Raw genomic sequence first — 11,431 nt, 5'->3', positions numbered from 1 at the left:
GTCCATACGTCTGTGTGTGTGTGTGTGTGTGTGTGTGTGTGTGTGTGTGTGTGTGTGTGTGTGTGTGTGTGTGTGTGTGTGTGTGTGTGTGTACGGTCGTATGTAAACCTCTCATAACTTTTGAACAGCTTGACCGATTTCATCGCGGTTGGCACCATTCGAAAGGGCTTGACTAAACTTAGATTTTGACTAAACTTAGGTTTTGACCATAATTTGGATCGATTCGAACCAGTAGATTTTGAGAAATCTCAAAAAAACTGCAAAAAAAAATTTTTTCAAATGTGGTTTTTTTAGAATAACTTTTAAACAGCTTTACCGATCAATTCCAAAAACTATTCAGCTCTTAACATCAAAAAAACACGTCGCTTGCCACCAGCCCGGTCGAAATCGGTTAATTGGTTCGTGAGTTATCGTTAACGAAAAAAATCGAAAAAATTGTTTTTTAGGAATTACTTTGAAATTCCTTATTTGAACAATTGCAACTTAAAAGTTCTTTATGAGGCTTTAAAAACTGCGTTAAATGCCACCAACCACGTAAAAATCGGTTTATTCATTCAAAAGTTATTGCGGTTTAAAAATTCGAAAAATAGTGTTTTATCCAACTTCTAGCAGATTTTTGAGCTCGGAGAGCTCAAAATGATACGAAAATTATTTTTTTGAGCTCGAAGAGTTTAAAAACGTAATAAATGTAGGTTTGTGCGCTTAAGTATGAAATGAGCGGGAAGTTGCAGGGATGGCCTTTAGGGTCAACCGTTTTTCTAATTTTTTAATCCGCTTATACAAAAAAAAAAAATTGGAAAAACGGTTGACCCTGAAGGCCATCCCTGCAACTTCCCGCTAATTGCATACCTGGGCACTTAAAATTGCACTTATGACGTTTTTAAGCTCTTCGAGATCAAAAATACAATTTATGTGTTATTTTGAGCTCTCCGAGCTCAAAGAGATAGCTTTGCTATGCTTTTGAGCTCTTCGATCTCAAAAGTCTTATCAACATTCGATGAAACGCGATTTTTCTAATTTTCAAACTGCTGTAACTTTTTAATAAATCAACCGATTTTTACGCGGTATGCGGTGATCGATGTGGTTTTTTAAGCTCTATAAAAATTTAGTAAGGTAAAAGCCCCAATAGATGATAATGTACCAGTATATGATCACTCCATGTATTTCTATACCTATATTTTTGAATATAGATATACAAATACATAGAGTGATCATATACTGGTACGTGATCATCTATTGGGGCTTTTACCTTAGAAAAAAATTGATCTTATAAAAAATTTCGAAGTTATTACAAAAAAACACTTTTTTCGATTTTTTTCGACAACGATATCTCACGAACACATCGAATCCCTTTCGAATGACACCAACCGCGAGGAAATCGGTCAAGCCGTTCAAAAGTTACGAGAGGTTTACACACACACACACACACACACACACACACACACACACACACACACACACAAGTAGCAAAGCAAGGAGGGTTTGGCCCATCGACAAAGTAGATTTCTGCAGTACCGACATTTGGGTTTCTGCCTTATCGGCGGTTGTTGTTGGTTATTTGATGTGATGATGAATTTTGTATATATTCAAATGACTTGTGGTATAAGTATATGCGAGAAAGTTCGATACTTACGCCGCTCTGGTGGGATGAAATGGAGGTGTAGGTATTGAAGTTTATTTATCGATTTGAGGTAAGTTTTTGTCGATAGTTTGATGTCAACTGGTGATCTATGTTATCAACTGCAGGGTATTGTTAACAGTCGGTTTGATACATCGAATAATGTTCTGTTTTATCGATGTGGGGTAAGAGTTTTTTGAATTTTAACGATTTTAACAGTAAAGCTTCCTAGGACCTCGAAACGTCGAGATCCGATGAAATCTCGATTCTCGAAAAACGGGTTGAAACCAATACTTCCCGATTTTTAAAAATTTTAATTTTTTTACAGGGAAGTTAAAAATTAGGAAAACGGTTGACCCTGAAGGCCATCCCCGCAACTTCCCGCTACTTTCATAATTTAGCGCTCAAAATTGCACTTATTACGTTTTTGAGCCCTTCGAGCTCAAAAATATAATTTTCGTGTAATTTTTAGTACTCTGAGCTCAACAGTCTGATAGAAGTTTAATAAAACACTATTTTTAGAATTGTCAAACCGCAATAACTTTTGAATGAATAAACCGATTTTTACGCGGTTGGCGGCATTCGACGCAATTTTTCAAATTCTATGATATACTTTTAAACATGAATTGATCAGACCAGAAATTTCGGTGTAATTCGAAAAAAACAATTTTTTTTCGATTTTTTTCGTCAACGATAATTTACGAATGAATCAACCGATTTTGACCAGTTTGGTAGCGATCGACGTGAACAGAAAAAAAAATAACTTGATTCAAGAGAAAAATTCTTGAACCAAGAATATAATTTTAAAGAGGGTAATTGGTTAGAGGGTAATTGTCTTGAATCAAGAGGAAAAATTCTTGAATTAAGTAAAATTTCCTTAAATCAAGAAAAATGTTCTTAAATCAAGAATTTTTCTACTCAAACCAAGAATATTGAGCTCTTCAAAAATATATACTTGATTCGAGAACATTTTTTTTCTGTGTAGTTTTTCGATGTTAAGAGCTGATTAGTTTTTGGAATTGATCGGTCAAGCCGTTTAAAAGTTATTCAAAGAAAACCACATTCGAAAAAATTTTTTTTTGTAGTTTTTTTAAGATTTCTCAAAATCTATTGATCCGAATCGGCCCAATTTGTATTTAAAATCTAAGTTTAGTCGAACCCTTTCGAAAGGCACCAACCGCGATCAAATCGGTCAAGCCGTTCAAAAGTTATGAGAGGCTTACACACACACACACACCATCACGGGGATAGTCAGGAAAGCTTCCTGAGACTTTAAAACGTCGAGATCTGATGAAAACTCGGTTTTTACAAAACGGGGGGAAAACAATAACTTCCCGATTTTTGAAAATCTTCGATTTTCTTAGCGGGAAGTTAAAAAAAAATTTCCTTGAATCAAGAAATTTTTGAAGAACGTTATCGTCTTCATTAGAGTAAAAAAATTCGTAAACTTAAAAATTTTTCTTGGTTCAAGTAAATTTTACTTAATTCAATAATTTTTCGTCTGGATTTACGATAATCAAACTCCTCAAAATTATTTTCTAGTTAAAAAATTTTTCTCTTGATTCAAGTTAATTTTTTTTTCAGTGTATGAACATGTTAGCAAATAATTGATAAAATTTTTACATAACTGTAATTTTTTATTTAACCTAGTAGTGTTGAAGTTCAACACTACCTACCTTAGGTGTTAATAGTATTTCACACATATATGTATGCGAAAAAGTTTAAAAATGTTCGATAGCGACTATGTCAAAAATAATTTAAATTCATGGGAGTACCGTTCGTTTATTATTTCAATTTTTCATCGGTACCGTAGTAATTGTTGCTGAAAAACCGATACTTTCATAAACGTCATCACATAAAATAAAAAAAAAACTTATCGTCGTACAAAATGATGTTCCACGGATTTTGTTTTCCGCAATGTATTCTCGGAGACCCTTCTTCCCAATTGTAAGTCCAGATTTGAACGTGATCAAACGTGCAATTATCACTCAACTCAAGGTTAAAATAATCGAAATGAATTGTAGTCTTATGATATTTCAGTACTGTGAATTCCCAGAGACATTCACTGTTTGGTTGATAATCGCTCGGATAATTTGGCGACTGGATGGTAATAGGATCGTTGCTCATAATAGTCATAATAAACTTCTCACCGCCACAAATCTTGCGATAGATCGCTAGGAAGCCCTCATCTTCATTCGGTCTTTGTGTTCTTACGTATTTCACTGTCATGTCTTCATCAATCAGCAGAAGATTAGTGTAATTTCCACAGTACCGAGCTGGAGAAGAAATCAAAATTAGTATCGAGAAATTAATGCTAATTTGTTAAAAGAAAATAAAAACTTGCCTAAAAGATCGCCTCTGTCTGACAAACCTTTTCGAACTTCAAGATAATCTGTCACGCAACCAGGGCTTTTTGGAATGTTCAACGATAGAATTTTGAAAGCTACTTTGCCTCCACTCGAGACCGGAATTTTCCACTTATAATTTAGGATGTTTCGACTATCATTCATAAATTTCGGAGATGTTATAGATCCTTGGAAATTGAATAAAGTTCTGCTATTAGCTGAAATTGATACTCAGATAGAAAAATTATACTAAATCACACGGAAGAAAAATCCTGTCAAATATATAGTATAAAATTTTTAATTTACAGTTTCACTCCAAATTTACATTTTTAGAAATGTTATTTTTACATTATAAAAATTGTAAACTATAGAATGTTAATTTTTACAAATGCATACAGAAAAAAAAGTCATCTTGAGTCAAGTAATATTTACTTGATCCAAGTATATTCAACTGAAGATAAAATATATTCTTGAGTTAAGTAAATTTTTTGCTTGTATTGGTCAATCTTGGTTTAAGCAAATATTCCCTAGTTTCAACAGGCTTACCAACTTAAGTGAAGAAAAAAACCTCTTAATCCAAGTAAATCATTCTCTTGGTTTTTGAACTTGCTTGATGTACACACGGGCGCATCGATGCCCGAGTAGGACAGCAGCCGCGCGGAAACCCATTTTCAACATTAAATAAAAATTATTGTTTATGGAGCTAGAGTTCCGGGAGTCGAGACTTTTTTTCAGAAATTTCCTCCTCTTTAAGGATCTTTTTTCTGATTGTCGATATCACTTATAGTTATTGAGTTATTAACGCAACAAATTTCTAACCGTGTACTTAGTATAAGTCGAGCAAATACTTGTATATACATATATTTTTGTCACTACACACTTAACTGTAAAGCATTAATATAATGGGAAATCAGCACGTTAAAAATTAATCAAAAATGTCTAATTAAATGAACACAAAAAATAAAAATTATGCATAAGGTTATTTTTTTAAATTTAATTCTTTATTCAAAAAATCTCGGTTTAGTTCCAAAAAATCACGTCGCCAACGTTGGCGCTACTTTCTCAAACCAAGAGAAAGATTTACTTGGGATAAGTATATGACATTATTAGTTCAAGAATAAATTTTTTCAACTAAGATAGCAGAATAACTTGAAACAAGAAGTAAATTTTGAAGAAAATGATTTTCTTGAGTCAAGATGACTTTTTTTTCTGTGTAAGTTTTACGCCATAAAAAATGTTAATTTAGGATTATGAAATTTGTAAATTTTACCTTGGAAAAGTGCCAAAGTTACATTAAAACTAAGAAAAGGGGGGAGGTCAAAACGAGAAACCTAAAAAATTTTGTAAATTACTTTTTTTCCTCTAAAAGCTTTAAAAATATTTGAAAAATAGTTTAAGGTACATGACCACCTTATAAATTAAAAAAAAAAAAATGGGTTTTTTTTTTTGCATTTTCTCAATCTTTACACGGAAAAAAAATAGGTGCTGCAACAGGGTAAAATTCTGTAGTAGCAATAGGATTTTCATAGTGCAGCACAGGATTTTTCCTGTGGGAGCTTCAAGATAAAATTAAAAATTTCAAACAACGTTAATTATTAGCAATTTTACACTACGTACAGTCGGGAACGAATTTGAAGTAAATTTTCATTTCTATTACTGGTAGTACCAGAATGAATAAATATAAGTAATTTTTAATCAACCCAGTCAGCATCCAAGTCAGAAAGATGTCAGTATGACGTCTTTTAAAAAACTTCTTATAGAAGTCCTAATGTGACTTCTATAAAATGACGTCTTAAGGAGCTCTTTTTTACGAGGTCAGAACTAAGAGCTCTTAATGAACTCATAAGTTTGGAGTCAATTTTCTGACATCTAACTGAGTCCCTTTTTTGGATTTCTTTTTGAGTTGCGTATAATGAGCTTATAGACATTATAAACAAAAACACAAATTTCTTTTTAATATAAAGCTGTCAAAATCTTATTCGTTTTTCATTTATTACTTTCCTGATTGAAAAATTAAATTGAAAATGATTAAAAATAATTCGAATTAAATGATTTAAAACAATTTGAATACATTAACATATAGATATGGGTCATTCCACCAAATAAGAACATTTTTACGGGGCGACCTTCGCGGATTATGTTTAAAATTTATGGAGGTGTTCTCTATCATAAGACAAAAATTCCCTGAGAGTTTTAGCTCTTAATACGCAGCAGTCTTGAAGTTATGATTTTTTAAAATTTAGGAAAAAATTTTTTTTCAACTTTTTAGTCAATTTTTCTGATATGAAAAACATTTTTAAACAAAATCGACAAACATTGTATTTTGTAGGAAAAATTCTCAGCTTTTGAATGAAAATATTTATTTTTTCATAAACTCATCAGAAGACCCTTAAAAATCGAATTAAAGTGGAAAAATTGATTTTTTTCGGTGTGCAGCTTAAAATTCTTCAAATTTGAATTTTTTTTCTGAAAGCTGAGAGTTTTTTTACACAAAATATAGCATTTTGCCGATGTGCATATTTTTTGTTTCGTCACAATTAAATTAAACGCAAATTCAATATAATTAAAATACTTTTATTTTTGAACTTTTTTGAGATGTGGACACAGTTTTAATGAAAGCATAACCAATTTCATCTTTTAAAGGCACAAAAGTGTGTAATGACTGTGTACCTTTCACCGTTTTCGATTGAGAATATCGTACGTCTAACACATTTTTTTTTATTAAATAATCGTCATTAGCTATAAAAGTAAAGTCAACGATGTAAAATTTTTCGTTCCCCAGGAAAACAAATCTTGTGGTTTCAGTATATGCTCTTTATTGTTCATTTGTAATGAAGCTCTAGCAGCATATCGTTTTAATGAACCCGCAAGACCATCGCATGGTCCTTTGCCATGGGCAGTTGCAAAAAAATGCCACTCAGCGTTGATTTCGAAGTCAGCATAATGATAACCAGGGCCTGGAAGTTGGGGCCAACAATTGCATGTATATTAAGCGAAAAAAAACACGCTTGAATAAAATAATCGAAAAAAAATGACAAACGTAAACAAGTTAAATTGTTTACATGCAAAATATAGCCTCTAACGCAAATGTCAAATAAAAAAAAAAAAGTTGACAGTAAAACGAGTAAAAAGAATTTAAAATTATAATAAAAAAATAGAATAAATTTTAAAATGAGAAGGGAATTTTCGAATAAGTAAAATATATGAAAAAATGTTAACTATGAGCGCAGTATTTTTTTTAACTTCCCACTAAGAAAATTGAAAATTTCCAAAAGTCGGGAAGTTATTAGTTTTACCCCGTTTTTCGAAAATCGAGTTTTCAACGGATGTTGACGTTTTGAGGTCCTAGGAAGTCTCCCCGAATGTTTCCGCGGTGATGTCCGTATGTCTGTATATGTGTGTGTGTCTGTGTGTGTGGCCGTATGTAAACCTCTCATAACTTTTGAACGGCTCGACCGATTTCATCGCGGTTGGTGCCATTCGAAAGGGCTTGACTAAACTTAGATTTTGAATATAATTTGGAGCGATTTAAACCGGTATATTTTGAGAAATCTCAAAAAAACCACAAAAAAAATTTCCGGTCTAACAAAGCCTCGGCTTTGCAAAAGCCGGGCGGTGCCCCCCTTGCGCCCGGCAAAACCTTGACTTCGCCTCGGTTTTGCAAAACCCCTTCCACGGGATTGCGTACTTTTGGCTGGAAAGAAATAAAAGTAGTATACAATCCACGACCAGAATGTTGGATGCCCTGACGTATATGATATGATGGAAATCCAACTTTCTGGCCTAGGGTCGTAATATACTATTCTCAGAATATCTGGCTGAATATCTAAATCGGTTTCTATTTTAATGTCTTGCTAAATATTTTGTTGAAATTGGAGATGAAATTCAAGACAAAATTCAGCACAAAATTAAATGTGAAATTCAAGACAAAATTGAAGCCAAATATCAAGACATAATTCAAGATGAATTTCAAAACAAAATCCAAGACTGAATTAAAATTAAATTTTTAAGACAAAATTCAAAATAAAATTCAAGACAAATTTCAAAGCAACATTAAAGATGAAATTCAAGACAAATTTCAAGACAAAATCTAAGATAAAATTCAAGACAAATTTCAAGACAAAATTTAAGATAAAATTCATGATAAATTTCATACAGAATTCAAAATAATGATAAAATAATAAAATACTAGAAGTTTTTATGAAATTTTTTATTGATCATCGTTTATTCATCTTCATCCGAATCCACTGCCTCATTCTCATTTTCGCGTCCCGAATTTTCGTAAAAATTGAAATTTTTATCAAAAAAATGAAAAAAAAAAAAACAACGCTATTTTTAGAATTTAATTCCACATCGAATGAGTGATTTTTCATAGTGTTATCAAAATTTTTTAAATTTTTCTCTGCAAATTTACACAGGATTCTCACAAAAATTTCCGTACAATGTAACATAGTAATGGTTACCATTCTACGTAGGAATAACATCAATTCCTTTCTCTCCGTATTCCATTATTTTGTATTGACTTGATTAAATTTTATATTTATTGAGAATTATGGAAAATAAAATTCTCTGCAGAAAAATTCAAAAGTATATTGCCCCAAGTTCAACCCTGGAGAAATAACAGTTGATTACTGGTGGAGAAATAAAATATCAACACCAAATTGAAATTTAATTTGGTTTTAGTTTTTGTCTTAAAATTTTGTCTTGAAATTTTGTCTTAAAATTTTGTATTGAAATTTTTGTCTTGAATTTTTGTCTTAAAATTTTGTCTTAAAATTTTGTATTGAAATTTTTATCTTGAATTTTTATCTTAAAATTTTGTCTTGAAATTTTGTCTTGAAATTTTGTCTTGAATTTTATCTTAGATTTTGTCTTGAAATTTGTCTTGAATTTTATCTTAGATTTTTTCTTAAATTTCATCCTTAATTTTGTCTTGAGTTTTATCTTGAATTTCACATTTAATGTTGTACTGAATTTTGTCTTGAATTTTATCTCCAATTTCAACAAAATATTTAAAGAGACAGTAAAATAGAAACCGATTTAGATATTCGGCCAGATACACTGAGAAATACATTTTGTAAGATACTGAGCAAAATGTGTACTAAAAAATAATTCTGAAAAAAATAAATTAAAAAAATGGCCGCTGCGCTAAACAAAGTTGCTACATTCTGGCTACATCAAGCAGAAATAGTATATTACACACCGAAGAAAGTAATTTTTGGCCGAAGTCAACAAACATGTGATCTGAGGCTTTCTTATTTACTTCCCGAGGAGTGTATGCTATTTTTTTGCTCGACGAAGGCAGAAAGTGGCAACTTTGTTTAGCGCAGCGGGCCGAAAGTTGACGCTTTCTGCCCGTTCAGCAAAAAAAGGCATTTTGTAAGATACCGAGCAAAATGTGTAGCAAAAAACATTTCTGAAAATAATTCTGAAATTTGAGATTTCTCAAAATATACCGGTTCAAATCGCTCCAAATTGTATTCAAAATCTAAGTTTAGTCAAGCCCTTTCGAATGGCACCAACCGCGATGAAATCGGTCGAGCCGTTCAAAAGTTATGAGAGGTTTACATACGGCCACACACACACACACACACACACACACACACACACACTTAAACAGACATACGGACATCACCGCGGAAACATTCGGGGAGGCTTCCTAGGACCTCAAAACGTCAACATCCGTTGAAAACTCGATTTTCGAAAAACGGGGTAAAACTAATAACTTCCCGACTTTTGGAAATTTTCAATTTTCTTAGTGGGAAGTTAAAAAAAATACTGCGCTCATAGTTAACATTTTTTCATATATTTTACTTATTCGAAAATTCTCTTCTCATTTTACAATTTATTCTATTTTTTTATTGTAATTTTAAATTATTTTTACCATTTTGAGTCTGAAATCCACCATTTTGAGTCTGAAATCCGCCATTTTGAATCTGATTTCCACCATTTTGAATTTAAGTTCAACATTTTGAGTCAGATTTCCGTCATTTTGTTAAAAAATGCATCTGTGATCTCAGCATCAACTATAGTTGCTTAGATCACAGGTGCATTTTATTGTTTATATTCTGAAAAGATTAATATATTCAAACTGTATGTATGAGGAGTACATGCGAGAAGATACGCCATCTGTCTACCTCTAAACAGGTCTGAGCCTGTTCAAGGTCATGTAACTATGCAGTTTTCTTTGTTCTATTTCTGCTGCGTAGTCGATAACGTCATCAGACAGGTTTGAACCTGTTCAAGGTCGTGTTACTGCGCAGTTTTCTTTGTTCTATTTCTAACTGCGTAGTAGATGACGTCATCAATCCGGTTTTTAGGTAGAGGAGTGGGGGTAACTGCGCAGTAGATGACTCATTCTGTTCTAGAATTTTCTTACTGCGCAGTAGATGAAGTCATCAAACCGGTTTTTAGGTAGAGGAGTGGGGGTAACTGCGTAGTATCCTCTGGTTATATAAGCAGCGCGCTCTGCCCATACTTCACAAAAGATTCACGTCTCCAGTGAAGTACGAGCTGCTGGTGTGTAAAAGTTATCATTGAAGTACGAGTATACCCAAAGTTCATCTAGTACTATCAATTGTGAGTAATCACTGATTAATCTTCAATTGTCTTATCAATTAACTATAATTAAGCAACTGATTAATTTTTAAATTAATAATAATATTTTACAGCTTTCAACTATGGATCTTTCCAAGCTGAATGAGGTTAATTGTTTGATTGGACTCTTACCCGTCAAGAAAATGACTGAGTTGGAGTTTAATCGAGAGTACAAAATCAAAGGGTTAAAACAAGTCTCAACACAGTATGGAATAAGGATTGTTGCAAATATTGATAACGAGTTTAACATCTATTTACCGGCTAGAGCTGCAGTATTATTAAAAGGTGTTGGCGTCATGGAGATGTTGAATGATTTATCAGAATCAAATCACTTATTTATCTGTTATCATGGCGGAAAATACAATAAATTCGAATTTATCAATTCTACTCTTGATGTAAAAAGTACCAGTAGACCTATTTAAATCAATAAAATATTTCATTTTTCATATGAATAATTCATTGTTTTTTTTATTTTTAATTCCACACATTTTAAAATTTAAGATCAATATTTATAATTCAAATGTTAATGTAGATATGTCAGAGAGATTATATTTTTAATTGAAATTCCCGCGCCTCTTACAGTAGTGACATCTACTATTAGTTTACATCCTACTCACCTTGCGGCAGTCACATATACTATAAGTTTATTTATAGCGGGGAATGAGAGTGGTTCAAACAACCTAGTCCGCCGCTACCTTTTACCACGCCACCTTTAGGTGAGTAGTGAAAGGTATTTTCCAACGGCAACAGCATGCTGCTGCTATCAGACTATACCTCCCACTTCTCAACCATCTACCAGACACTGGCGCGTCATAATTTTTAAGTTGTAACTAAAAAAAATTATTCATATTCTAAGTTACCTCAAGTCTAA

General features: G+C 32.3%; 1 long non-coding RNA gene across 1 annotated transcript; it reads left to right on the top strand.

Moving 5' to 3' along the window:
• The first annotated feature begins 10,452 nt into the window (after positions 1–10,452).
• On the top strand, positions 10,453–11,015 carry LOC123265177. Its single transcript, XR_006509520.1, has 2 exons — positions 10,453–10,542; positions 10,635–11,015. It is a non-coding gene; the product is annotated as an uncharacterized LOC123265177 (long non-coding RNA).
• The last annotated feature ends 416 nt before the right edge of the window (positions 11,016–11,431 follow it).

The sequence above is a fragment of the Cotesia glomerata genome, linkage group LG5, assembly GCF_020080835.1.
Source record: "Cotesia glomerata isolate CgM1 linkage group LG5, MPM_Cglom_v2.3, whole genome shotgun sequence".
Lineage (NCBI taxonomy): Eukaryota > Metazoa > Arthropoda > Insecta > Hymenoptera > Braconidae > Cotesia > Cotesia glomerata.
The sequence above is the reverse complement of the archived record's forward strand: the minus strand, read 5'-3'. Positions and strand labels throughout refer to the sequence as shown.